We start from the raw sequence: 5,194 nt of genomic DNA on the forward strand, positions 1-5,194 counted from the left end.
ATTAAGACCAAGTATACTACCCATCAAACTAAAGGAGACTGATTAGCTCCCTGCATTAGATGCACAGACACAGGCCACCCCTCATGGCATCATTTCTGTTCGCTAGGAGCCAGTTACGGGTCACGCTCAGGGGAGGGGGTCACGCTCAGGGGAGGGGGTCACGCCAGGGCTGGAACCTCAGCATCACTAGGGGCATCTTAGAAGACCCCCCCAGCACCATCCCCTCTGCTCTAGTTCCTGTCTTCCCCAAATTTCTCCTAGTTCTCGTCTGAGTGATACTCACAACCCATGACCACGTGTTTGTCCTAACCTCTCCTCCACGCCCCTGCCTTCCCTGGAAGCAGCCACTGGAAGGGTTTGGGTGACGACTCCATGTCTTTCTGCTCTGATGACACGTATATCTGTCCACACTTTTAAATAAGGCCACAGCTTCCACATGATGAGCAAATGACCTTCATTCTTGTCCTCAGTTGGTCAGTTTAAAAGACAAGGGAGACCATGGCCTCCATCCCCCCGCTGCTCAGACAGGGTCCAGCAAGTGCCCATGTCTGCAGATAAAACTTGCACTCTTAGCGGGGACAAGGGCTTTTTTTTTTTTTAACAAACCCTTGTGTCGAGGGCTGACTTTCAATAGATGGTAGCGAGGAAGCTGCTTTGCCATGTATGAAATCCCAACCCTGACAAGGTTCTTTTAAAACCCAAACTACTTTTGCATTAACAATGTTTTGAGTATTTAAAAACTCATTTTTCTCTTGAGCTAGGTACAGCTGTAGTAATTCATGTGATGTTTAGTAGGGAGGAATCTGAGTTCTCACAAAGCACAAACCTGCCTAAGGAAAGGATGAGAGCTAAAAGGGAAAATCTGAGTCATGCATCTAGGCTTTAAAATATGTCATGTGATCTCACCTGCATCAAAACCATCCTGGGGTTGACGTGCTTCCATGGTGTCAAAGAGAAAAATCCAGCCAGAAAGGGCTTCAGAAGAGAATCAACCCTCAGAGAGGCACTTCTGGGAGAGTTCTCAGGGAGCTGTTCTAGCTCCTTTGTTGTAAGAAAAACTGAGGAAAGTATGGATGCTATAAGGAAACTGCAACCAAGGAATTTCCTGCTCAGAGACCACATGTGAATGAAACTAGGAGATATTCTAGTGGGTAGACACGAATGCCGAGAATGCCAGTCAATGGAGATGGATGTTATTTGAACCAGGTGATGGGTGGACCAATCACAAACCACTGAGCTCATCGTTGGCATAAATTAAAACCTGAGTTTCCAATGAAAATATTTGTGCCTTTGCCTTCTCTCTCCCTCTCCCAAATGGCGGTCTCAGCAAAAAAGAAGAATAAGAAGGGGAAGAGTGTCTCCCTGACAGACTTTCTGGCTGAGGATGGAGGGAATGGTGGAGGAAGTACCTATGTCCCCAAACCAGACAGCTGAGGTGATGAAACAGACGACCTAGAAGGACATGTTTTAACCACTGGCATAGCAATGATGGTGACGTGTGTAGGGCAGCTCCAGCTGACCATTCCATCCTGCCCACTGCTCCACGGGCTGCTCGGGAACCCAATATCGACTGGAGCCGTCTTCCCAAATTGCCACCCTACACTGCTTTTCTAGGGAACCTGCCCTATGATGTGACAGAAGACTCCATTAAGGAATTCTTTAGAGGATTAAAACATCAGTGCAGTGTGTTTACTGGGTGAACCCAGCAATCCTGAGAGGTTGAAAAGTTTTGGTTATGCTGAATTTGAGGACCTGGATTCCTTGCTCAGTGCCCTGAGCCTCAGTGAAGAGTTTCTAGGTAACAGGAGAATTCGAGTGGACGTTGCTGATCAAGCACAGGGTAAAGACAGGGATGATCGTTCTTTCGGCCGAGATAGAAATCAGGATTCTGAAAAAACAGATACAGATTGGAGGCCCGTCGTGCTGCAGCTTTGATGGCTACCCACCTAGAAGAGGTGATGAAGGCTTAGAGACAAGTATCGAGACCGTTATGATTCAGACCGATATCGTGATGGGTATCGGGACAGTTACCGTGATGGCCCACGCCAGGACATGGATCGATATGGAGCCAAGATTGCTATGATCACTGAGGCAGCAGAGATTACAATAGAGGCTGCGATGCCAGGATGGGCAGTGGCAGAAGAGCGTTTGGTAGTGAGTACCATAGGGTGACGTCTACAGAGGAGGTGAAGGCCGCTATAAAGACAGATATGACAGACAAGATGACCAGTCATGGAGCTCCAGAGATGCATCCTCTTGGGATGACTGTAGGCATGCTGACAGATGTCCCCGCAAAGACCCAAACTGAACCTAAAGCCTCGGGGTACTCCTAAGGAAGATGATTCCTCTGCTAGCATGTCCCAGTCTAGTCGAGCAGCCTCTCTCTTTGGAGGAGGAGAGCCTGTTGGCACAACTGCTAGAGAACAAGTAGAAGAGCCACTACAGAAGGAACAGGAGAAACTGCAACGTCAGCTGGATGAGCCAAAGCTAGAACAACGGCCTCTGGAGAGACACCCAAGCTGGCGAAGTGAAGAAACTCAGGAACGGGAATGGTCGAGGACAGGAAGTGAATCATCATGGACTGGGACCTCAGCCACATCTGGCAGACATGCACGAAGGAGAAAGAGTGAGAAGTCTCTAGAAAATGAAACACCCAATAAAGAGGAAAACTGTCAGTCTCTAACTTCTAAGCCTCCCAAACCTGAACTGCCTCTAAAGGTAACGCCAGCCCCTCCACCAAAGGAGAATGCTTGGGTGAAGCAAAGTTCTAACCCTCCTGCTCAATCTCAGAGCTCAGACACAGAGCAGCAGTCCCCTACAAGTGGCGGAGGGAAAGTAGTTACAGCTCAACCATCTGAGGAAGGACCAGCAAGGAAAGATGAAAATAGAGTAGATGGGGTGAGTGTCCCAAAAGGCCAAAGTGGGAACTCCAGCCGTGGTCCAGGAAATGGAGGGAACAAAGACCACTGGAAGAGGTCAGATAGGAAAGATGGCAAAAAGGATCAAGATGCCAGATCTGCACCTGAGCCAAAGAAAACTGAAGAAAATCCAGCCTCTAAGTTCAGTTCTGCAAGGAAGTATGCTGCTCTCACCACTGATGGTGGAGATGAAAATGAGGGAGAAGATTATACCAAATAGACCTCTGCATTCTGTGCTTTCTCCTAGTCTCTCTCCCCCCTGGAACATTCGAGAGCAAATCAAAACTCTATCCAGACAAGAAAAAATAAAACTCACCATCTCTGGAAAAAAAAAAATTTGTAAAAAGCACATACTCTTCCCATTCTCAAAGAAGTGTCTTCACTTTGTTTCTTAGAGACCTCCAACCCCATGTAAACTGTCTAGTTGTAAAGTGTGCTCGACACCCAACCACACACTCCAGAGTTGCTGGGACACTCACGATGTTCTCTTCACAATTTCTCTACAGTCCTGGGATTGTTGATTATAATACTGACTGTATATTTACCTAAGAAGCTTTCTAAAAATCCAGTATGAACAAATTCACAAGTCAAAAAACGTATTGTCAAATTATGCATCCTGCTTTTGAATTCAGGAGTGATGGTCACCAGCTCCGGCGGATGAAAGATGGGGTCACCTTCTTTGACATGCCTTCCACGGAGAAATGGGGTCTCTGTCCCCTCCCCTTGGACCTGGACCAGCTCTGTGACTGCTGACTAATAGAACACAGAGAAATGATGTGACTTTCCAAATCCAGGTCTTAAAAGAATGGCAACTTCCTCTTCTGGTCTCTTGGAAAACTCACTCTTGGAGCCCAGGGTAACTGTGGAAGAAGTGTGACTCCCTTGCTGGAAAGATCATCTAGACAGACCTTTAGACAAACGGAGGGGATGAGAGGCCCAGATGGGCCTGCCTTCCAGCCATCCCTTTCAAGGTACCTGAGAAGTGAGAGAGAAATCCACGTGAAAAGTGGACCCTCCTGCTGCAGCCACCTAGCCTGGCATGGATCAGTGAAACCTACTCAGAAAATCCCTTCCTGCACTCCTGAGCCTACAAACCTTGAGCGAATAAATGGTTTGTTTCAAAGTATGAAGTTTGGAGATAATTTATTTCACAGTAATATCTTCCAGGAACTGAATTTGGTCCAGGGAGTGGGGACCCACCATACCAAAAACTTCAGACAAGTGGCTGGAAGGGCCTTGAGCTGATGGTGGATGAGGGTTTGAAGGACAGTAAGAAGATCGTCATTTGGGGGCTAGAGAGAAGGCAGCCCGCACTACACAGCAGCAGAAAATCCAGCTGCAATGCATCCCACGGCAGCACAGAGAGGAGAAAATACACTTACTGAGCTGGTGGATTTGGTGACAGATATTTCCTGGCAGAAAGCTGAAAGTACCAACGAATTTCCTAGACGCATATGATAGGATACAGACAGAGAGATGAGGGTATAAAAATACAAATAAATAAGAAATATTTAGTTTTCAGACAGAATTAGAGGAAACATAAACTGGGACCTGCTGAGTCAAAAAATAAAACCGCCTCTTGACTGGAGCCTCTTCAGTCTGCAAAGGACTCTCAAAATAAGAAATGACCTCAGGGAAAACGGTCTTATGACCCTGGCCCCGTAGCTCCTGACGTGCAGTCCTGGAAGGGCCTGCTCCAGAAAGAGATGTGGTATAAACAGAATATGTCATAATCTGATACACAGGAATCCCACAAGGTTTTTAAAGAAAATATATCCTCTAAGACTGCAAGAGGCAGAGACAGGACAAATACAGGACTTTGACTTTCCCCCAATTTTCACACACAGGAAGCAGGCAGAGAAGTCTTCTGATCTAGAAACATCTGCCATTTCTTATGGAAAAGGAAGGATGTCTCAGAGGGCAGAACCAAGGGCAGGAAGGTCTCAGTCAAGTAACTGGCAACATGTGCCTGGTTGGACCTCTGGGTTGCTGGGGACCAGTGACTTCACATGCTCTCTGCTGTCCCATTTTTTGAGCAGGCATGTCTACTTTATCCTGTGTACATCTCACCATTTTACACTGGATGCAAGAGGGAAAGATAATTTGTCTTCTTAGCTCAGAGCTTTTAAGATCAAAAGGAACCCTTTTAATGGAATCCTGCCCAAGGATCCTTATCCGTTGGTCTGATTTAGTTTAGGAAATCCTGGACTTTGAGCCTGAACCTGATGTTGTAATGAGATTAAACTTGCAGGGATCTTGGGAGGGAAGATGAGTAT

General features: G+C 46.8%; 1 pseudogene across 1 annotated transcript; it reads left to right on the forward strand.

Annotated features, from left to right (window-relative positions):
• The first annotated feature begins 592 nt into the window (after positions 1-592).
• LOC309656702 (eukaryotic translation initiation factor 4B pseudogene) lies at positions 593-4,553 on the forward strand (annotated as a pseudogene). The gene has a single exon. The product of its transcript is annotated as a eukaryotic translation initiation factor 4B pseudogene (transcript).
• Positions 4,554-5,194: the final 641 nt, after the last annotated feature.

This window comes from Balaenoptera physalus, assembly GCF_965194825.1.
Source record: "Balaenoptera physalus genome assembly, chromosome: 3".
In the NCBI taxonomy this organism is placed as follows: Eukaryota; Metazoa; Chordata; class Mammalia; order Artiodactyla; family Balaenopteridae; genus Balaenoptera; species Balaenoptera physalus.